Here is a 25,045-nt window from a genome sequence, read left to right on the forward strand (position 1 = left end):
TGTCCTCTTTCCAATGCCACTAGTCTGATCCAAATTGGATTCTCCAAGGAAGAGTTCTGCCAAATCTCCCACAGTGACCTGATTATAGACTAGTTCAGTAGTGCGAAATTGTACGATGTTCCACAAGTCACTGTTCAGACCTTTTTCTCTGAAAAATATATATACAAGAAACTACAGTCTGTCCTATTTATGTACCTTCTTATGAAATTTCAATCCAATGCTCAGAGAGAAAGTTATGAAGATTTTCCCCAGGTCACCTGTTTGGAATGTAATTCAGGAGTCTGCAAAAGGACCAACTTCCTCACATCATATCTCCTTAAATATAGCACGAAAAGCTCTGAAATTCGGAGCCGAGGTTCAGTGCGATTTCTTCTCAAATTGGTTTTTGTTTTAGCTTCTGAAACATTGCAGAAAAAAAGTTATAGTGAAAATTCCATGATCACCTATTTGGAGCAGCCAAACCCTAGAATCCAAAGCTCTGATACCAAATGTTATGAAACCAACTCAAAAAAAGATAGAATTGATAGATCAACGCCTTAGAATTCAGCCTCTTCAAGGGGGAAACCTCCTTTACATTACATAAATGAACAATTCTTGGATGATTCAAATGAAAAAACCTCCTTTCTATATATAGGAGTCTAAGGAGTCACAATATAGCCTAGCCGACCTAACAATAATAATATAAAGCCACAAAAATAACAAAGAGGGATTCTATGGGGCACAGTAATAACAATATGGGGACAATAGGGGCACAACAATATTAATAAGGGATACAACTAAAATAGTAATGGGGTAATCACTAGTATTATAGGGACCTAAGACCCTTACCCAAGAATGCAGAAAGAGTACTGCCTAAATTCGACCCTAAGAAGGGAGACACCGCTGATAACCATATTCACTCTTTCTTCTTGGTTGTGCACATGTAGGGGGTAGCCAGTGAAGATATAGTATGTCGCCTATTCCCTTTTACTCTAATTGGTGCAGTCTCCACATTGTACTTTAGCTTGAGAAAGGAATCGATCACCTCATGGGCTGCCTTTCAACAGGCCTTCTTAGACAAGTATGGCAATGACAAAACACTTGCGGCCTTAGTTTTAGAACTATCCCATTTGAAAATGGAAACCAAAGAAAAGGTTAAGGATTTTAACATTTGGTTCAACACCCTGTTGAACAGAATCCCGGATAATGCTAGACCTACTGAGTAGGTGCTCATGGAATTCTACATCACTGCTCTCCCTGTCCCTACTATGATGTGGGTCAAAAGGAGTAACGCACAAACCTTACAGGGTGCTATCAATGAAGCAATCAAATTCGAGAATGAAATGATTAGTCTCATAGCATTTCATCATACAACCGGAGAAAAGAAAGCCTCTCAGTCATCAAAGAAGAATAATGCGAGTGATAACAAAGTGGCTGAGGGCAAAGAAAGGGACACCACAGATGTGGAAGGTTTGCATCAAATCATTAACAAGTTGACAAACACAATCATCGATATGAAAAGGAATTCTGGAGATAGTACAAGCGGGAGAGGAGGAGAGTATAACGAGAAAAAATCTTTCAAACCTTTCTATCGTAAGAAGACAGAAGGTGGTCATGCTCCACTTGCGTTACCTGCTCCACCCAATGAAGGGAATTTAAATACAGAAGAGTTGGATCTTATTGGATTGCTCCTTAACCAAGAAGAACCTATAGTGGAGCTAGAGCCAGAACAAGAAAATGAGGAAGAATACCAAGTAGAAGAACACTTGGATGAAGAATCTCAAATCAATGTATTTTGGGATTTTTACACAAATGAGAACAATGACGACGAAGGAGATAGTATGGCAGAAATCCACACTAATGAAATCCATACATGAATTAAAGGGCCACTTTTAGGTGTGATTAGGCTTGTAGACTAGACAAAGAAATATGTTCACCCTTTGAAGGCACCCTCTCCCAAAGTTCCTATTGAGAAGGGTAGACCTAGTGGTCAATCTTGGAATACCCCAGTGCTAAACCATCCAGAGAAAGATAATACACCTCCCCCCGTGACGAAGGCGACTCAAAATGGTAAAATCCCACCTAAGAACAACAAAACTGGTATGTTTACTCTTCCCTATCCTATTTATAACATTGATTTTAAGAAATCTAGGGCTAATATCACATACTTTGATTTACTAAAATTAATGCACCAAAGAGATTTGCTCTTGAAAGCTATGAATGAGTGGAACTGCAAAATTCCCACCATCCCAAGCAGCCAAACCAAGAAGTCAGTGTCCAGACCTATCAACACCTCCATTACAGCCCAAATGCCATCAGCTATGGAAGCCACTCTGTCCAAAATGAATCGAAACCCCCAAGATGTCAGTGCAGCCATGATAGGGAAAAAATCAAAATCCATGACTCCACCTTTCCTTATCACATTTGAAATCCTCAACATGAACGTACACAATTGCTTAGTATATTCCAGTGCCTCGTCCAATGTGATGCCTTATGCTATTGCTAAAAGACTGCATGCAATACCCAAGAAATTGGGACTTGAATTATGCAACTAGACAGGACAAATGTGAAAGTAATTGGGGAACTGAAAGCTGTGTTTATTCAGATGGCTGCTAAACCAAAATACACAAAAGTCATTGATATAGTGGTAGTCGATATACCCGAGGCTTATGGAATGCTACTTAGTAGGGACTGGTCAGCAAAAATCAATGGATATTTCTCAACTAATTGGTCCCATCTCTTGCTGCCTCAGAAGGGAAAGGTTGATATGCTAAGAGTTGATCATGAAAGATACATGAAGTATGTGGTGATGGAATTAAATGGCTCCAATGAACCTGTAATGTTTACCAACTCTATCCTTGGGAATTAAAGTTTCAACGTTTGTGCCACAGAAACCTATTTTGGAGAATTCGATGCAGAAACAGTTGAAGAAACTGCAATAAACACATGGCTGGAAGCTCTCCCCCATAGTCCAACTGACAAATCACCCTGTAATATAGTAGATGATAGAATTAGTCTTGTAGGAAGAAATTCAGTTGATGTAACATTAGACACTATATTTTGGACACTCTATTTTAATGGCTCTAATTGCCTTAAAGGTGCAGGTGCTGGGAGCATTCTTATTGACCCATAAAGGAACCAACATCTAATGGCCAGCTGGTTGGAGCTCATGTGCACCGACAACATGGCAGAATGTGAAGGCTTGCTGCAGGGCCTGAAAAAAGCCATTGATCTTAAGGTAAATTTTTTTAATGTTTTTGGTGATTCACATATAATTGTGGACCAGGTAAGGAAAAGGATACACTGCAATGTGCCACACCTGGTAAGGTACTAGCATGAGGTATGGAGCTTAACTGACAGTCTTGATTCTTTTAATATCACATACATACCTCGAGAGAAAAACCAAGATGCTGACCTAATGGCTGGTATGGCTGCAAAACATTTGCCTGATTTTAGATTAAAGAAGAATAAATGTTATGTTGAATTGATTTTTAGACCTTCCGTACCTAATAACATCTGAAATTGGCAGGCATTTGAAGGTGACAAGAAGATCCTTAAGCTCCTGCATTGCGAGAGGACATTCAAAAATGCACTCATTGATGAAAAAGAGCATGACATGCCTGTGAATGAGAATGAAGACAAGGTAATATCTTTCATGGAGAAATTTATCGTCAACAGGTTTGGCATCCCTGACATTCTCATGTTTGATAACGCTTCTTATTTCTCATCAATAAGTTGACTGAATTTGCTATCGATAAATCAATTCACATAAGGCATGGATCAAGCTATTACCTCAGGGAAATGGAGTTGTAGAGTCCTCAAATAAAAACCTCATCCGCGTAATCCATGGATTTCTTGCTGACAACCAGAGGAAGTGGCTCAATGCTCTAACAAATTCTCTCTGGGCTGATAGGGTCACCCTAAGGGGTAAGCACGCAAAACTTCAACACTTATTGTTGGGCCAGTTCCAAGTTGAGGAAAAAATTGGTCCTGGAACTTACAGTTCAAAAGATTTACAGGGAGACACTGAGAAACTCCCTGTTAATGACAAACCTCTTAAGAAATACTTCCAAGAGGCACCACATGGTGGTTACCTCCTGAGTGCTAGAATTCATTTTTCTTTTGCTGTTAGTTTAGTTACATTTCCATCTTGTCCTTTTTGGTTTTTCTGCAAAGTTTATTTTCCCTTCTATTTTGAATTGCAGTCCTTTTCAACCAACTGATTTCGGTCCTCCAATCTCATTTTACCTTTTTCAAATTGCCCCCATTCAACACCTTCAGCTTTTGCCTTCCACATTAACCTGCTGATGAGTCTGCTCATTCTAAATCCATTGTTGCCTTGCAAATCAAACAAATTTTGAATCAGCCCATGAGAACTTGAAAATTAGCTGTGGAATTCAAATCAAATCCACTAATTGACATCTGTTGGGAACTGGGTAAGATCTGTTGATAACTTGGATATCTGGAGCGTGGAGGGGCATCTTTATAAAACAAAAAATATATAACTACAGCTAGATTGGCATGGAGGAACACTGCATTTTGAATAAATCCCACTCAGACCTAGCCTATACTTTCCTGTGAGGTTTGCAGTCATTCTCCATTGGTCCCATCCACCACACTAAATTATCCAATACCTGTTATCTACAAGTAAATTTCCTTTCATGCACTAAACTCACTATCATATACCATGTGGCAAATCCAATTGTGCTCTAGTCCTTGTGCCTGAAATTGGAAGGACTTATGTAAAACAAAATGAAATGTCAAGTACTTGTGCCAATCTAGAAGGATTGGTTGTTTGGGAAGCTGGTTAGAGTAAGGACTATTGCTGGGCTTAGAGTACCGGTTGACAGAACAAGCCAAACCTTGCTTAAGAAGTTTAAAAATATGGCATGATCCATGACTGTGCCCCATTCAATCATATGAAAATATAGCACTGAAATTCTCATATAAAGTGCAGATAAACATATCTACATCAAGTTTGATGAGCAATAAAGAGTTGAGGTACACACCTAAACAGGTATTGACAGACCAATGATGGTCCCAAAAGGACTTTTGAAAGTAAGAAACAGGTAAAGGAAAGTTAGTAAATCCCATAATACTACGATTGGAGAATGCCTATCAAAACCCTATCAGTAAGTAGAAGCTATTTGTCTCTATCCCACCTAAAGCAATTAATGTTGAAGTGGAACCCATGCCTGTCCATCTATATAGTTTGCATTTCAAGTTTATCTTAACACCCTGATGTTCTAGTGATCCAAGGTTTATTTGGAAACAAAGATAACTAGTTCGCCCAACGCTTCACCATTTGTTGTGGCCACAACCACCACCCTATCAAAACCTACCTTCGTAGCAATTTTGAATGGGTCCCCTAAAGTTGATCTTTCACCTCTCCAAATGATCTGTTTTATCCCAGAGACTTTAACTCATTGCCAAGTCAAATCGTTAATTCCTAATGATTGAGCCCCCCACTGTGAATATCTGCCGCATGGTTCATCTCTAGCCCTTCCTAACCCTCCATTCATTTCCTCCATCAGATCCTTTCCAACCCTCAAAAACCTTATATTGCACCTTATTCCCATTATAACCCTTTACCATGGAAACACTTCACAAATATGCATAAATCATCCCTCTTGGCCTATCGCAGTCAACACTGCACACTGCTCTCTTCTGGACCCAACGATGTTGTCAACCCAAGTTTATATTTCACGTTGAGAGCCATATTGCACATTGCTATCGGCGGGTCCGGGGCTTATATAAAAGGCACGCCATTATAATTTGGACTCGATGGCATTATTGACCATATTTCATATACATTAGGTTTGAAGCCATATCGCATATCATTATCGGTGGGGTCCGAGGTCTATATATAAGGCACACCGCTATCACCCGGACCTGCCGATGATTATAGATCCGGGCATATAATATTTCACGTCCAGCCTAATGGCTGCATGTGGGTTTTTTTGTATATTCTTTTGTTTTTCAAAAAACATTGAAGTCCCGGTTTTTCAAAGGCAAGCCTATTATTGCGGACCCATCGGCGATATTAACGCACACACGCACACACACACACATATATATACGTCGGGTCTAGAGCACTATCGCTTATCACAATCGGTGGGTTCCGAGGCTCGTATATAAGGCAAACCACTACATACCAGACCCGCCGATAACTATCAATGTGGGTGCATAAATTTTCAAGTCTAGCCCTTAGGGTCCGGCCGCTATTTTCCCATGTTTTCCTGTGCATTCTGTAATATGTTGTGGCCAGCGTTTTCAAAAGGGAAAGCTTATGTTGCAAATCCGAGGGGATTATTAAACGCGACTCATAAGATTTGAAGTCCAGCTGAACGGCCCGGCCATGGGGTTTTTCGTGTTTTCTTGTGTCAAGTCCCTCCATCATTGATCTATCCTTCATGGATTCAGTGGTCCACATGGATTTTGGGTGAACAAGTTGCTTGAGGAATACCCACCCGAAAAGCGGTATCCTCTTTCATCATAGCTGCTACGTGTCGCTTGAATAGTGGAATCAAAGGCCTTCCTCACAATACCGGTTACCACTTAGACCCCTTCTGAAATACCACTTGGGGTATGGGAAACCACTTCCTCCCTACACGGTTGATATTTTTCTTTTCATTGGATTTACTCTTAAACACCATTCTCTCTGATCTTCGCTGAAGCAATGTGTCGCCTAGAATATTTCAAGTCTGGGTTTCGGATCCAGTTATGTGTTATGCAATGGTTTTCAGTGTAAATCAGATTTTCACTTGCGGGACTTAATCAATGCATGGGTTAAAAACCAGTAGGTGATTGTTTCACGCTTGTTCCTTTTGATGCTATAAATTCTTAATGAAGGCAAGATCTGTGTTTTTTAAGAATTTTTGTCACATTTGCATAATCATAGCTGATATGAATTATTTCTGTAGGAAAATTCAAGCAAACCCGGTAACGGATAAATGTAAGTTATATCAAGATGAAACCTCCGCACCACCAGTGTCTTTTACACAAAATATTGTCACGATGACTATTTGCAGTCAGTATGGATCTATCATCACTTATACTATCCTCCTAAGCAAGTCTCAGACCTCAGCTCTTCATGTCAAGCTTTGAAAATGAGAGAAAGACCTTAAAAAACATTAAAGTTCTGGTTTCACACTTTCTCTCACAGTTGCCTACTGTCCCGCACCCCCTGTTCACATTACCTGCGGACCTGCCCGCTCTGTCTCTAAAGGAGTGGGTGCGGACCCCTGTGAAAGTAAAAAAGGTGCAAGTTTATTCTAAAAAACTCACTTTGGGTTAATTCTAGATGATTCTAGAAGGAATTTTGACGTGGATGGTTCGCTCTTTGGTGGTTCATGCATCCCAAAAGAGAAGGAGCTAATCCCTTGATGAGAGGAGCTATCCCTTTGAAGTAGGGCTTTATCCCTTTGAAGGTGGACCTAATAACTTCCCTCCATTGCACTATAAATTAAGGCATTGGGCTGGTTGCTAGAGAGGTTAGAAGCTGAACATTTTTTAGGGTAAATGCTGGTGGAATTGAGACTTCCTAGTTGAGCTTGAGAGGAGAGATCGCAGACCTTTTGGCTTCATTGGGAAGAGAGTGAAACTTGTCAAAGTAGAGGAGACTTCTTGTTGGACCCTGGGAGGAGCTTGTACAGCATCAGGGCACAGGTTGTAAAGTTCTTCTTTGATTTGAATTAATACAATCAGATTCATTTTTCTCAACAAATTGTCTTATGTCATTTGTTTCATGAATTCCTTGATCATCATGATAAGTATGCTTTATGATATTGGCTTTTCAGGTGCTATTTAATTTGTGTGCTTGTTTGTGTTTGTAGATTCGCTACAAGGGAGCTCATTTGGAAAAGGAGCGAGGCTTCCACAAACTTGCATTGGACCCAAGGTAGGCCTAAAACACTTGTTTGCCTTTGTTTATAAATTGCATATTTAGAGAAAGATAGAGTTTGATTGGCTTGCTTGTCACTAGATATAATTAGATATTAGGGAGGTCAATCTTATCCGCAAGAACGACTCATTCCGTGTGACACAATGGTGACTCCGCTGGGGACTTGATTTCTTGATTTTCTTTACTTTGACTTGAGAAACTGTGTTTTGGTTTCTTTTTTTGGCTTGTTGTGTGTGGAATTGAGTAGATTTAGTAGATCTTGGATTATTTTTTGTTTTTCATAACTTTGGGAGAGGATCGCACCCTCGGCTTGCAACACAGTGCGGACCTATCCCCACTTTTGCTTTTAACACAGAGCGGTACCGCACCTGTGTGAACTGTGGGCCTGCGGACCCTGTCAAAATTTTGGAAAACTTGAGATTTTCTCTTTCATTCAGCTTAGTTTTTGTTTAGATGTTGTTATCCCCTGTCCAGACCTGTGTGTGACTTGTCAGGAACTTTTCTTAGGTTAATTCCATTGGTGTTAGGGTTTTAGGTGAAATTCATAGAAGTTTTGGTTACCGGACTTGATTTTCATTTTGGTCTTGTAGTAGCTCAAAGCTTAGAAGCCTTAGAAGCCTCATATCACCTTGGTTTTTACTGGCCTTCTTATGAGTCTGACCATTTGCAAAATCTACCTTTCTTGAGGAATCCATATTGTGTTTTCTCTTTGCGAAACTTCGAAAGACTTGTGTTAAAAGTTCGCATTTCATTTTTAGAAAAGAAAAAAAAATTGGTTGTTTTTTGACTGATTTGTGATTCTGGACAAATTAGTCCTTAGTTTGCTTATAGCTAAGTAAAACATCCTTGAAAAGAAATCTTGTAAGCTTTTACTTCAAATAGTTCTTAGAATTTATAGATCTCAAGATTAGATTTTTCCATAGTTTTGAGTGTTTTATAAAAATAAAAAAAATCTCTTTTGGAAAAAGTTTGTTTTTGTAGTATTCGATTGTTTGAAAGAAAAGGGAAATTTTTGTGAGCATAACTAGTTGTCTCGTTTTGAGTGCATTGGAAAAGACACAAAAAGCTCTTCTTTTGATTTGTTTGTTAAGGAAAAGATTTGTTTTTACAAGCATTTGCATTCTCAACTCTTTCCTAGCTAGAAATTCATTGAAGGGAAAAGATTGCTTATCATCTTAAGTGCATTTTTTAGTGATTTCGAGTCGAGTCTTCACACCATAAGTTTCATCTCCGCACCTCTTGACTTAAAGAAAAAACAATAAAAATAACGCTAGAAGTAAAATCTATCTAGTAATATTTTTATTTCTAGGGCTCTATTACACCAATATAGCTTAGGCTAGTATCTTGGAGTAGGGAGTAATTAACTCTCCAAGACAGTAAAACAAACAAGTAGCTGTATCTTGCGGTAGGAGAAAAATCCAATTGTTACATCTAGGCTCTGGGAAAACTCCTCTTAAAGGAGAAGCACGAGATCGTGTCTGAACCAATGTGGGAATCAATCCTTCCTCATTGGGAATGACACCAGATATTCACGTATTAAAAATGGTAAACCTCGGATTAACCATTGTCGAGGAGCCTGGGGTCACTTGTTGGTAAACCTTGGATTATGTCAAGGAGCCTTCAAGGGGATTGAGCTTGTTACTCTGCCCTTGTGTGCGTATCAGATCGTAGACTGTTCCCCCAGGTATATTTGTTTCCGTTGGTAACCATAGTGACCATATTCTATAGGATTCTTTCCTAAGGTGACGATGGCAGGAAGATCCCACTGTACCTGGAGCAGACGTCGGCTAGACTCACTTGGATTTTCTAGGGGGTTCTCTTCACTCGAGATGGTTTAGTGGAGAAACTTGTGCCAGTCTATTCATTATGCAGGTTTCCGGGTAACTGTTCCAACCGCCATTTCTATATTGAACTCTGCGACGTTGGATTTCATCACCAACTAGTGTTTTTAGTACGGAAAGTTACTATTTGTGTGTGGTTTGATCTCCTAGATTCTTTAGGCGTGTGATTCAAAATGTGTTTGGTTCTTTAGAGGCTTTAGGTAGTTTTCATTGAGATTTTTCTTTGTTTGCTTGTGAAGTAGTTAAAATATTTAATCGTGGCTGAATTACCGAGGAAGTCCCATAGACTTCGGGGCCAACCTCTTGAGTTTTCACCAAGCCAGCCTGAAGGGTTACGAGCCCTTGTAACTCCTAGAGACAGTAGAGTTGGATCACCTGAAGAAGGAGAGTCTTCTTTAGTGGTACATCCAGATTATCAAGCTTTAGTAGCAAATTGTAATCCACAATCTGTTTCTGTTTCCAAATTTACTGGTATTTTTTCATCTACTAGTGATTTAGGTGAGGAACCTGAAATATCTGAACCTGAAACTGAATTTGCTGCTACTCCAACATCGGGATTTACCTCTCCAACTTCTAGTGGTCCTGGTTCACCCAGGGTAGAAAGAATAATTACCCAAAATCTTCCTTCTGGACTTATAGCTATTGAAGAACTTGCTACTCCGGAAGAAGAAGGTATCCCTATCCCTGAAAATCAACCTGTTATAGAACTTAGGGAGCGTGAATCGATCTTTTATAGTCCACCTAGGAGCAGTGCTTGGTATCTTTTGTTGACCAATTTTTTGGAAAACCCGGGACTATGTTTTTCACCACCTCGCATTCCTTTTCACCCAAAACCTACGGGTTACTATCCTCCGTTAAATATGTCAAGACAGTCGTCCATGTTTTCTCAATCTCTAGAAACCTTTTTATAAGGCGGTCCTTTTGTCCCTCTAGGTATCAGTCACTTACTGGTACTTTTTCGGGAGCATCTTCTCAACCTATTGAACAAGGGTTATTAACTGGAAATAATGGAACTAAGCCGTTGAGTGTAGAAGATATTCTCATGATGTCAGGTACTATTCTTAATCCTCAACCTCAAGGTGGCCAGTTACTGCCTGGGGGAAACCTCAAGGTACCCAATTTGCGCCTGGGGGGCAACCTCAAGGATAGTACATACCTACGGGACAGTATGTTCCTCAAGGTCAACCCCAGACTCAATATGGACCTCAAGGTCAACCCCAGAATCAATATGTACCTCAAGGTCAACCCCAGTATCAGTACGTGCCTCAAGGTTATCAACCTCAAGGTCAGTACTCAAACCAAGGTTTCCAACCACCTTCCGGTACATCATATGTCCAAGGAGCTGGAAATGTACCGTTGAATTATCAACCCTACCCTCAACTCGGTTATGGTCCTCAATATTCTCAACCTGTTATGGGTCCATACCCCGAAATGAACTTAGTGTGGGATCCATCTCAAACTCAACAGGTCTTGCAACCGAATGTATAGTTGTCATCTCAAACTGGACAACCCTTGGTTTTTGGTTCACCCCAGCAACTTGTCCAGTCTACTCTTCAAACTTCTGCACCTTCTATAGTTTCTCAGTCTGGGCCTAGTACACCTCGTACTCCGCCTCAAACGGCTGCTGCAACTACTGCAACATCTGTTCAATCTACCCCACCTACTTCTGGAGTATCGACACCTCCAGTTTCTACTGTCCTTGTATCAACTCCTCAGACATCTTTACCTCATTCTGGATCCACAGTTCAAACTTCGGTTCAGATGCTTGTAGGACAACCTGGTCTAAGTACGGTTGTCACAAGTCAACCTCAATTTACTTATCAACCGTACCAGGGACAATACCAATTCGGTCCTGCTGTGCAGCAACCAGTCTATCAGTATCAACTATACCCTGGGTATACGTATCAGCAACCTCAACAACCCCAGTACAGTCCATTTAATCCTAGTTTTCGGGGAGGATATAATAACCCAAATGAAATTCCAATTCCTAGTTATCCTGGATATCCTCCTCCTGGAACTGGTCTCATGACCCAGGGTTTTAGGGACCCTAATCGTCAGTTACTATTTATCGCAACTTTGGATTTTCCTTACTTGTCGCGCCTTACGAACGATCCAATTAACTATCTTCCGTTTTGGCCACCAATGCCGAATAAGTTGCCTAGTGATATTCCTAAGTTTGAAGGCAAATCAGGAGAGGACCCATCGAACCATGTGATGACTTATCACCTCTGGTGTGCATCTAATTCCATTTCAGATGATTCAATCTATTTAAGGCCTTTCCAGCACACTCTAATTGGTCTTGTGGCCAAGTGGTACATTGAGTTACTGCGAGCCACTTTTTATAATTTTAGTCAACTAGCTACTTTGTTTTTAACTCATTTATAGTTTCCAGTCAGATATGACAATGGCACGGAATTATTAACTTCATTAAAGTAGTCAATGCCCACCTACATTTCAGATCGCATTCATGAATGGAGACGTCGACGACGTTTAGTGAAGCATTTTATCCCGGATCAAATCTTAGCTGAATGGTTTGTAAAATCTTTGTTAACGAAGATCACTGAAGATGTAGCTAAGGCCGGAGTCGTCACTGAGGAGCAAGTAATTGCTCAAGCTCAGTACCTTGACTTAGTTTATACGCAGTCAAGTACGTTACAAGAGAAAATCCTTGATCTTCCTAAACAAAATCAGATAACTGTAGCTCCTTCAATGTCTCATGCCACTGATGGTATGGTTGGTATGATTAATACCAAAAGTAAGAAGAAATCTTCCAAGAATTCTTCTCCTATCATAACTTTACCAGATTCCCCAACAGGAGATTCTGCCACAAAAATTTCCGCCGATATTAATGTTGTAGAGTCATCTATAGCTAAATAAAAATCCAGCGGTAAGGAGAAAGGGAAGAAGAAAAATAAAACAGATAAAAATTCGAAAGAGAAACTAGAAAAAGTGGAATCAAATGATGAGAAACGCAAACCTCGTTATCCTTGTCTCATTTGTGACGAAGAGAATTTTACAAGAGATTGCCCTCATCGTGCAGAGGATGCGAAAATTGTCAAAGGTTCCTAAATGCCTGCTGTTTTGAAGGATCCTTTTCCAAGTCAAGACAGTAAGATGATAGGTTATTCCTCAAATGCCTCCGAGGAACCCATAATGATGATGTCCCATGTTAGGATTGCAACTCGATCGCGTGATTATGGAAGTAAAAGTCCTGTTGATGGTAAGGAAGCAGAATCGTCTCATTCGAACCCATGAACCTCAGCTCCCGGTTCCGATCCGCTACAGATCGAGAAACCTAACCCAGACTTAGTAATCAAACCGCCCGCCAAGGGTATACTTTGAAAGTCACCTTTCAATCCATATGCGAGAGCGGCTCAGAACTATAACATTGTTGAAGATTTGGTTGTTTCACCTTCAGCAATGTCAGCTTTGGAAGTGCTGCAATCATGCCCAGCACAGCGTAAATTACTATTGTCAGCTATAGGAGCTGTTGACGTTCAGGACTCGAACCTTATAATTTTCGATCTAGAAAATAGTACACTGTGCTTACCTCATCAAATGGCTTTCCAGATCCCAGTGTTAGTCAAAAACAGACCTTGTTATTGGACTGTGATTGATGAGGGAGCCTCAACGTGTATTATGTCGATACAGTGTTGAAGATCGCTTAGTTCTCCTTCGCTAAATCAATCCCCGACGATTCTAAAGGCCTTTGATGGTCGTGGGTTTCATCCTTTTGGTATTCTATAGGATTTACCTATAGGGGTTGAAGGCAAAACTGTTAATCTAGATGTGGAGGTGGTTGATGCCCCTCTAGATTACAACCTTCTCTTGGGTCGTAATTGGTCTTACGCTATGACAGCTGTCGTTTCATCGGTCTTTCAGCTTATAAAGTTCCCTCATAATGGAAGTATCATAACTATAGACCAGCTAACTTACTTTTCATCCGACCCTGCCTCTTCTGAATGTATTCAGCATGTCGACAAAACAACTATCCCGTATAAGGATGTTGGAGTAGGACTAGTTAAAGATTCTGGTTCACTGAGAACTTTTCCTTTTCCTCCTATCAACGCATCGTCTTCTACTGCAACCATTCATATGATTTCGTCAGACACTATCTTTTATGATGATCCTTGGATCGTATCTTCCGAATCTGAGATAGACTCATTTGGTGATGTTATGCCTTTGAGTCCATATGAAATTGCATATCAGACCGGGCAGTCGTTTACCGACCCATCTTCAACCAAAATTGACTTAATGAATGTGGTCCATGACGAATCACTTTCAACGTCAAACTCGGATTCAACAACATTTTCCAAACTTGTTCACACTGATGAGCAAATTCGTGAAATCCTATGTATCGATGATTTACCATGGGAAGATCTTCATCATAGATCTTCGTTTTTTCCTGAGAGTGATCGTTTTGAAAATGATTTTTCATCTCTTTTTACGACTGAATATGTCAAGGAACCTCAGAATCCAATGAAAAATCCTGATTCAGAGTTAAATTTGGGAAACATTTCTAGAACTATTCCTATTGATACTTCGGTTAAGCCTGGAATTGTTGAAAACATTCATATAGGTGCCTCTTGTATGGAAGATGAAATTCAAACATATAAGGCCCTATTTCAAGAATTCTGTGACGTGTATGCCTGGTCATATGAAGAAATGCCAGGAATTGACCCAGCAATTGTTGTTCATGAAATCAAAACTTACCCGGATGCTAAACCTATCCGGCAACGTTTGTGTCAGATCCACCCACGAAAAGCTGCTGCTATTAAAGCAGAAGTTGAAAAATTACTCAAAGCAGGTTTCATTTATCCGATTCCATTAACGGATTGGGTATCAAATATTGTTCCTGTTAAAAAAAAGAAAGGGACAATAAGAATATGTATCGATTATAGGGACATTAATCGAGCCTGTCCAAAAGACAATTACCCAACTCCCTATATCGATCAAATCATTGATGATTGTGCCGGCAGTGAAATATTTTCCTTCATGGATGGCTTTTCCGGATACAATCAAATCAATATTCTACTTGCTGATTGATGAGCCCCAAATTTGGTAACTTGTTGGGCTCATTTGGCCTAATTATCCTTGTTCAGTCCCTGTTCAATCCTTCATTTTTCATAGCTTATGCATTATTTTTCAGTATGTTTATGTCATTTGTATGAATAAGGGTAGTCACTCTTTCTAGGTGGCTAACACGTGCTCATTTCAGGTTTTTTGACACATGTTGGAGCAAAACCAAGCAATCATGGGCTAGAAGATAGCCAAGATTGAGGTGAGGATTCGTAGGGTGTTGTCTATGGCATTAAATATCCCTTCCTCGGGATCTTCACCCCCAACTCCAAGCTCCAAAATCCACCAAAACCGGATCTAGAAGGCATCCAAGCAGATTTTGGAAGGGGCTGTCTACTCACAGTTTGGACAGCCAAGTCCCATAGATCTAGGAGGCCAGCTAAGGCCCTCGGGGTGTATAAATGTTAAGGCCTCAGCCTTCGTAAGGGACTTTTGAAACCACTACATATTTTTCACTATAGTGTTTTTAGCTTTACTTTGTTCTCTTGTAGCCCTTTTGGCATAACTCTTGACGTATGACTATTTTTTGATAATGAGAAGCATTCTCATTTTATATCAACTCTGAGTTTTCTATAGGAGCCATATCTCTCAGGGTTGGGCCCAACCTAAGAGCATAGGGCTTCCTTTTTGTGCTATTACCTTTCCCTTATGCATCGTTGTTTTCCTTTTATGCATTTGAAACATATTTCTGTTGGGCAAATTTAGTTGTGTTGGTTAAATAGGTCACTGTTTATGAATAGAATTGCTTCAGATGTTTAAAATAGATTGGTAGGATAATAAAAGGAAAAAAGCTCCAAGAAAAGGGTCAACAACACTCTCAGTTTCACCTCATCCTTATTGGATCAGGGGCTGGAATTGAAGAAACAGTGATGCCCCAACAAAAAGCACTAGTTTGCTTGACCATGCAATCCTTAGTGTACTGTTTTCATTTGTAGAGGTTAGTTATGGGTTCAGATCTCTGAAATGTTTCTTTGCATGATTGATTTACATGGTCTTCTTTCCAAATAAGGCCGTTGTTCATTCGTTTTATTGACGACTAGATTAGATTAGCTAGGACTTTGATTAGTTGTAAGACTTTGTTGATTCGGTTAAATGTACACCATGCAGGGCATCTCTACCACTCTCTCATCTACCTAAGCTTCATCAAAGCCAGCTGTTCCATCTCCTAGCTAGGTTCCTCATCTCACACCTGTCCTTTTGCTCATGTAACCCTACCTTCTTGCTCCATCATTGTCTTAGCCTTCTTTAAGCCAAGTCAGCCTTCTACACCCTCTCACCACTCCATCCACCAGTCCCTGGGTCACTCCAAGCCCCTACCCTACCTCCCTATCCATTCATGCATCTTCCCTCGCTCACCCATCCTCTAAAATCAACTTTTTAAACATTCTGTAGAAATTTCTGAACATCCTGTAGAAATCTCTGAACATCTTGTAGAACCCCTGCAGACTTCCTCTAGAAGCTCACAAATGAGGTTTCTTGATAGCCAAACTTTGTGAAACTCTCTAGAAGGGTGTTAGGGACTCCTTAGACCCTCTCTGAACCTTCCCAACCTTTTCCAAGCATTTCTCCTCCTTGATCCACCCTTGCATAGTAAAAAGCCAGTTAAAAGCACATGCATGATAATTCTAATAACTTATTCAAAAGTACAAAAAGATGTTTTCTTCAGGTAGAGGTAGTTTAGACACATGTATTTTACCTTCATAGAAGTAATGGCATCCCTTCCAGTAGTTTGCATTCTCTCCTTTGCATCAGTAGGACTAGCTGGTAGAATTAGGGTTTGCTAGGGTTTGCGTTAATTTTTGGCTTTCAGTTTCTTTCCGCAAGTAGATTAGCTTCCTTTGAGTTAGCTTTCATCCATTAGTTAAAAAGCTTCTTCTAAGAGCTCATAGAAGTTGGCTTAAGCCCCTAGCGGACTTGTGCCAGCTGACCAAGTGACAGCTGTGGCAAGAGCTAGTACTTGTGCATACAGCACCGTCGCTTCCAAGTTTTTTACGAACTACCAGGTTGATAAAAGTAAAGAAGGGAGTCCCAGGAGTTGCAGCATTATTGCTGCAATACTGGAGCCCACCATATTTTTGGTGTCGTTTCCGGGGAAGCATCAGAGTATTGGTGATTGTTGCTTTTCTTCTATTTTCTCCTACAACCTTCCGCTAAGTAGTTTATTTCATTTCATTTCTGCAAAAGTAGAGTAGATATTTCCCGCTTTCATAGATTAGCATTTCAATTCCGCAATTTCAATTCTGCAAGCGTAGATTAGCATTTCAATTCAGCAAGCATAGACTAGCATTTAATTCCTGCAATTTCATTTGAGCAAAATAGATTAGTCCTTTCGTGCTTTCATTTCAATTCCGCATTTTCATTTCAGCAAGATAGTTAGTTGCAGTTCAATCTATTTTAGTTTTGCAGGTACTAGAAGAAAAAAAACAAAAGCAATCAAAAGTCTTTCCATTTCATGCCTCGTAGTAACAGAGATAAAACAGGCAAATTCTTACTCAACACCCCCACCACATCACTGAGTCAACCTTCTCTCTTCTCTGGTGACAGTGAGCTAGAAGAACCTATAGGTGAACTTCCTAAGATATACGAATATCCTATAACAGAAGAAGAGTTAGAGAACACTCCATATAAAGACATGGATGAAAATTGAAACAGTAGAAGAGAAGATGAGAGAATAGAAGGTGCCTTTCCCATCCGAGAGACCAATGGAGACATGAAAACGAAAAACATAAGCCCCTCTACTTTACCTCACTTCCATGGATTGACTACTGAAGACCCTGATACCTTCCTATTTGAGTTTGTTGTCCTTTGTTGAACTTATGACTATGCTGAGGATGAGCAAAATTTGAAACTCTTTCCCTCTACCCTCAAGGACGTAGCATTACGCTAGTTCATGGGGTTACCTGGAAACAGTATCACCACTTGGGCTCAAATGCAACAAGCTTTCAATACCAAATACCGGGACTACTGTAGATCCAAGGAAACTAAGGGAGAAATCTTTCAGATGACCATGGGAAGCGATGAATCTTTAGAAGACTACGAGGAAAGTTTCCAACTGAGTTATAAACGGGCCAGGTGCACACTTGACCCGAAATCTCTGAAGCTGGTTTTACTCTGAGGAGTCCCTGAAGACCTTCTGGACACCCTTAACATGTTGACTGGAGGAGACATCTACCAACTACCTTATGAGGACATAAAGACCATGTTTAGAAACCATTCTAGGGCAGCCCGGAGGAGAGGTAGGGGGAATCATCTTTCAGCTAGTACCACCTTCTCCAAGCATGAGTTTGCTAACCAAATGGAAGACCTCAAGAGTGAGATGAGATAGACTATTGCCATGCAACTTGATACCTTCCGAATTCAGCAAAAGAAAGAGGAAGCTGAGAGGGCTTTGGCCATTTTTTGTCCTAGATGCACGAGGAAGCATCCCAAGAATGAGTGCCCATTGCACTCAGTAGAGGTATGTTTCGTTTGTGAGGAAGACCACCCCACCAACCAATGCCCTACCTTGCCTGGATTTAAAGCCATGTATCTAGGGGCTGAGGTGGCTACTGAACCTCTCTACTTCCTCAACCAGAGGAGGCCACATGGACCCAGACCTTACTAGCAGGGGATGCAAGGGACATCCCAAGCTTATTATAACGCCAACCAATCCAATCAGATACCTTCTTGGGGCCCCCCTCCTCATCCTTCCTGGTCCACACCTCCTTCGTGGTCTTATCCATCTCCATACCATACTCAACCTCCTTCTCATTCGTTTCACTCACATGCCCAGCCACAACCTCAGTGGAATGCACCTCAACTGGGGTGGAGGCCCCAGTACAACACTCCTCCCGCCATTTTTCCTCCACCACTGGCTCAACCACAACCATTACCTCCTGCTCCTCCAAGACAACCCCAGATGCCTGCTCAACTGAACCCGAACCCAAACAACAGATAGGCCCAACAGGTATATACTGGGGAGAAAACATGCCCTACCTATGCTATGGAGATCCAGGAGATCAACCTGCGATCTGGGAAGGTCCTTCCAGAGCGCCAACCTCCTCCCCTAGAGGAGGAGGAAGAGAAACAGGAAAGTGAACCCCAAGCCATTCCACCCTTTCTTGAGCGACTCACAGTAACCACACAACCAAACCCAGAAGAGAATGAGCTTCTGGGAGAACTCAAGCAGTTGTGTGTGAAAATACCACTTCTCCAGGCCATAAAAGATGTATGATATACAACAGCTTGATTAAGGAGAAGTGTTTCAGGCACCCAGGCAGGCGAAAGAGAGATGCCTCGACCATCAATGTCATAGGACAACTGTCCGATCTCATGTTGGGGCAACTAATCTGTCCAAATTATTTGGACCCTGGGAGTCTTGTAGTTGATGTTCACATCAATGGCACCATCATATCCCACACCTTGATTGATCTAGGGGCCACCATTAATGTGATGACCAAGGACACCATGCTTAAGCTCAACCTTCAGAGTTCCTTAAGGAAGACCTCGACAGTGCTGCAATTGGCAAGCCGCTCCACCGTGACTCCCGAAGGGATTGTGGAAGATGTCTTGGTCTCTGTTGACTCCTAGGAGTACCCTGTGGACATTTTGGTCCTTTAGCCGAAGGCAAAACTCACGGGATATCCCGTCATTTTGGGAAGGCATTGGCTGGCTACTGCAGATGCTTACATCTGTTATCGAGCAGGAAGCATGACCATCAAAAATGGGCCTATGTCCAAACAGTTGGTCCTATACCCTCCTGCCCAACCTCTGTTAGAACATGACTTACCCCTAAGGTTGGAAGAAGGAGAAGAGGATGAGGTCTACTCTGCACCATTATGCACAGTAGAGGCCACCAGGGGAGGTCCTCAAAGCGAGGATGATTTGATTGAGAACTTAATCCAAAATCCTCCCCATGGTGCACTATCCTTGGAAGAGTTGGTGGAAGATACCCAAGCCAATGCTTTAGTGGACCTATGTGCGACTGATCCGACCACTCCTAGAGTTAAGAATGTGGAGTTTGGCCCTGAAAGAGCTATAAAGATTAGCTCCTCTCTCTCTCCCTCTCAGGAAAAGGATCTATGTAGCCTCTTGACCCACCATTTGGAGGCTTTTGCCTGGAGCTACAAGGAAATGAAAGGAATCCATCCCTCGGTCTGTACCCATCATATTTACATTAAGGAGGACTGCAAACCAGTCAGGCAACCTCAGAGGAGAATGAATCCAGCCCTTAAGGACATTGTTAAAGAAGAAGTGCAAAAATTGTTGGATGCAGGATTCATCTACCCCATATCGGACAGCGAATGGGTTTCCCCTCTGGTGTTGGTACCCAAGAAAAATGGGAAGTGGAGAATCTGTGTGGACTATACAGAACTGAACAAAGCCACCAAGAAAGACCACATCCGTCTGCCTTTCATAGATCAAGTGTTCGATGGACTGGCAGGAAAGAAGTTTTTCTCTTTCGTAGATGGGTTTAGCGGGTATAATCAGATCCAAATTAGCCCGGAGGACCAAGATAACACCACCTTCACTTGTCCATGGGGTACCTTTGCCTACCGAGTCCTTACCTTTGGGCTATGCAATGCCCCTGCCACTTTCCAGAGAGCTGTATTGAGGATCTTTGCTGAGTTGGTTCATGACTCGATGGAAATCTATATGGATGACTTTACTCCTTACGGGTCTAGCTTCCAAGAAGCCTTGTCCAACCTGGGAAAAGTTTTAAGCAAATTCATTGAGATGAACCTATCCCTTTGCCCTTAAAAACGTGAATTCCTAATGACTGAAGGGACTGTGTTAGGTCATACCATTTCTCGCCAAGGATTAAGGTGGATCCTAATAAAATTGCTATCATGAAAAAGGTTCCACCTCCTCAGAAGGTAAGAGATGTTCGGAGTTTCTTAGGATTAGCGGGATATTATAGAAGATTCATTAAAGACTTCAGTAAGCTAGCCTCGCCATTGTTTGGCCTCTTAGCAAAATATGTTGAGTTTAAATGGACTGATGACTGTCAGAGGGCTCTGAATAAATTAAAGGATAAGTTGGTGTCCGCCCCAATTTTGAGAGGCCACTGGGCCCTACCTTTCCACATCCACACTGATGCCTCGAACAAAGCCATAGGGGCAGCCTTAGGACAAGTTGAAGAAAAACTTCCATATGCCATATACTTTGTCAACAAAAACTTATCCAAGGCAGAAATGAATTATACTGTAACTGAGAAAGAGTTCCTGGTCGTGGTCCATTCCCGGAACAAGTTCTGACACTACATCACTGGCTATCAAACATTTGTACATATTGACCATGCTACAATTAGATATTTAATGAATAATCCTGATGTGAATGCTCGTATTATTAGATGGTTACTTTTGTTGCAGCAGTTTGATTTGACTATCGTTGACAAACCAGGTAAAGAAAATGTTGTTGCTGACTTCTTGTCTAGATTGGATTTGCTTGCAGGTGAAGAAGGAACAGTGGATGACCAGATGCCAGATGAAAATCTGTTTGCTATCTCAGTACTCTCTTCGTGGTTTGCTGATATAGCAAACTATCTGGTCACAGCACAATTCCCTCCGCATCTATCCTCAAAGGAGAAGAGAAGAATTGTGAGGAAGAGTGCCTCATTCACTTGGATCGGGGGCAACCTGTTCAAACTTGGCCCCAATAAGATCTTAAGGCATTGTGTAAGGGAGGAGGAAGTCTTTCACATCCTCCTAACCTGTCACGATGGGCCTTGTGGATGACATTTTGCAGCCAAGAGGACTACCTCCAAAATTCTACAGGGAGGCTACTATTGGCCCACTCTTCATCAAGATGTTAGAAGATATATCAACAAATGTGACCGATGCCAAAGGATGGGGAAACCGACTCCAAGGGAAGAAATGCCTCTCCAACCTCAAGTGACTCTTGAGCCATTTGAGAAGTGGGGTATGGATTTTGTGGGTCCTATCAACCCTCCTTCAAGGTAGAGGTTTTACATCATTGTGTGCATAGACTATCAGACAAAGTGGGTGGAAACCAAGGCAATCAAAGCAGCAACAAAAGAAAAGGTGGCTGAGTTCTTAAGAGAAAACATCTTCTACAAATTTGGCTACCCAAGAGAGTTAGTAACCGATCAAGGAAGCCACTTCACCTCCAACTTAATTAAAGACTTGCTCCCTCATCACAAGACAAAGCATACGACTTCCACCCCATATCATCCTCAAGCAAATGGGCAGGTGGAAGTCACCAATAGAGCATTAGAAGGGATTTTGAATAAGGTGGTGAGCAGCAACAGAAAGGATTGGGAAGATCGCCTGGTTGAGGCCACTTGGGCCTACAACACCACTTGGAAGACCACAACCAGTTTCACACCTTATGAGCTGGTCTGTGGGAAGAGAGCTTTGCTGTCAATCGAGTTTGAGTACAACACATTAAGGATGGCAACTCAGCTGGACCTAGATCTCAGCCATGCTCAACAAGAAAGGTTATTGCAGCTGAATGGGTTAGATGAACACCGAATCCAGGCCCTCCTCCACTCAGAAGTGGTTCAACTTCAGAGGAAGATATGGCATGACTGGCAAACAATTCCAGCTGAGAGATTGGGTGCTGCCGTATGATTCCAGACATAAGGATTTCAAGGGGAAGCTGAGGAAAAGATGGCTAGGACCATATGCAGTGGAGACGTGTAATGACAATGGTTCTGTCCTTTTTCGGACCATTGATGAAGAAGCCATCCCCATGCTCGTCAATGGGCATCGACTAAAGATCTACAAGAAACCTCTTTCGAGGCAAGAGTTCATCAAAACTGTGGAAAAATTAGTGCTGGTCATAGAGAAGGGTTCTGCCTCTGTTTTGGGCACACCCTGAGCATCATTATATATATATATATATATATATATGAAATAAAAAAAAATCCTTGGGTGAAAACTTTTCTGAGGCACCCAAGGCAGATGGTAGGGGTGAAAACCTCATTGAGGCGCCCCTGCTGTCTCTATGAAAAAAGAATCGGAATAAAAAGATCCTTGGCTGAAAACCTCTCTGAGGCGCCTAAGGCAGACAGTAGGGGTGAAAACCTCATTGAGGCACCCCTGCTGTCTCTTAAAAAAAAAAAACAAAAAGAAAGAAAAGGAAAAAAGAAGAAGAAGGAAGAAAAAAAAAAAAAAAAGTTTAATCTCTGGAAATTGTTGCAGGTTGCAGGAACACAATGCAGAAAGGAGGCCTCTTAACTCAAGGACAAGGGTCCCTACCAAGCTACCAGGCAACCTCACATACACTCCCTCCATGAACACTCATTTTTTCCAAGGTTTGGACACAATCTAGTCATGGTTTAGCCTTCTACAGGAAGCTACAGGACTTTCTACAGGAAGTTCTGTACTTCTACAGGAAACATCCTGTAGAGCCTTCGGGCAGTCCAGGATCGATTTTGGAGAAGGATTTGAAGCTTGAAGTCCGTTGAGGAGGCATGCAACCACTCTTTTCTTCCATCCTCCACTTGTTTCACCACCTTTCACCACCATTGCTGCAATTTGGTCGAATATACCTGCACAGTCATACCAGAACCCTGTTTTCTCAAATATTTTTTTTTAAAGTGGGAAATAAAGCATGCAGAGGCTCACACACTCTACCTATCAAGGCAACCTCAGGACCCTACACCTGTGAACGCAACTCATTTATTTCGGCATGCACCCCAAGAGGAGAAACGGCTACAGGATGTCCTACAAGAATCCTGTAGTAGCTGATCCGGTTGGAGCACATACCATCGAGACACCAGCAGCTCATGAAGCTAGTGCATGCAGCATTCACCACCAGGAAATTGGGTCTGAAGGTCTCGTAGCCAGTAGCAGCCAATGAAGAGGACCTCCAGCACCCGTGCACGAAGCAACAGCAAGTAGATCCAGCATTCCTCGTCCCGAAACCTGAAAAAACCACGTCCACGGCCGCACAGGTAAGTGCCTAACCTTATTTCATCAAATTACATAAGCTATACTCTAAATGTGCATGACTGTGAGAATGGACGGATTGAACAAGTCTGGTAGCCATTCAACTGGCCACCACAACCAGTCAGACGACCTCGTAGGATCCGAATGGGCTTGGTTATATAGAAGCGATGGGCAATTGACACATGGGAAGTGTCCAGTCGGGGAGAAGCGGCAGTATGACAGGAATGGCGACGGTGAATGCAGAGGGAAGAATTCGGTGGTCAGGGACATGTCAAGGAATGATGGCTATGACGTCGGCCAACGGATCGACTGGGATAGCTCAACCCCGCGACATGAATTCCGCAGTAATTCAAAATCGGCCAGTCGTATAACTTATGATACACTGCAGTCATTTACACTCACAACCGTTTTGGAGCCAAGTACACGTCCTCCTCCTCTGCAAGTTGTTAGCCCGAGTTGTTAGTCTGTTCCAACGTCCTGCTGCTGCTCAGACTTGTCCAGAACCACTGTAACATCCTCCATAAGCTGTGCACAATTTCTATAGGAAGCTGCGCTACAAGGAGCTCGGCATTACGAAGAAGGTTGGATTGTTCACGTCGAGGGTAGCAATTCTCAGTGAGGTAGGCCTCAACATAACTTTCCCATGCAAATAATTCAAAAGGTGGTGAATTCAACATGTTTAGGGGGTAGGGAAAATGTGAATGCAAGTCTGTCTATGAATTAAAAAGCCGTTTTCTTATCGCTGCATGAAATTTTCTTCGTAGTCTGCATGCGAGATTTTCTCCAAGGTCTTGAAATAAAATCCCTCCTGTAGAAAAATTGAGACACTATCAAGGCTCACCGGTGAAAAATTGTGAATTTTATATGACTATGTGCATAACGGAGACGTAGCTCTGCACTCTGTGTAGAGAAATCCCGAAGTCCTCCTTCTGTACACGAGCAAGCAAGTTCACAACAACAAAAACAGAGTTTTCGACCATGCCGGCAGGGTTCATTAGAAAAGAACCTTCGGACTCCAAGAAATTACGGGAAACCCCTGAGGTGGTGGACTTGTTTTCCCGTGCACACTGGATGTCATTCTGTGACAAGCTTCAAGGTCACGATGACGAAATTACAGAAGAATTCCTAAGGTCCTTGAAGCCAAATTCAAAGACATTGGTCATTGTCAACTTCAGAGGATTGACCCTCAGACTCACCCCACAGCTCATTAGCAGAGTAACTGATCTACTGATGGGGGTACCCTGGGATAAGGAGGAGAGAAAATTGGGTCAGAAAGCTAAAAAAGAGTTCTTCTTGCCAGAGGAACAATTTTCAGAGGACAAGAATGGAGTTCAAAGAACTAGCCTACA

General features: G+C 41.8%; 1 pseudogene; it reads right to left on the bottom strand.

Moving 5' to 3' along the window:
- The window catches only part of LOC149156287 (importin subunit alpha-1a-like), a 62,756-nt pseudogene extending 38,668 nt beyond the window's left edge, over positions 1–24,088 (bottom strand).
- Between the last annotated feature and the right edge of the window lie 957 nt (positions 24,089–25,045).

Source organism: Pinus tabuliformis, chromosome 9, assembly GCF_031772625.1.
Source record: "Pinus tabuliformis cultivar Carrire ecotype Pingquan chromosome 9, CPIR1, whole genome shotgun sequence".
Taxonomy (NCBI): domain Eukaryota; kingdom Viridiplantae; phylum Streptophyta; class Pinopsida; order Pinales; family Pinaceae; genus Pinus; species Pinus tabuliformis.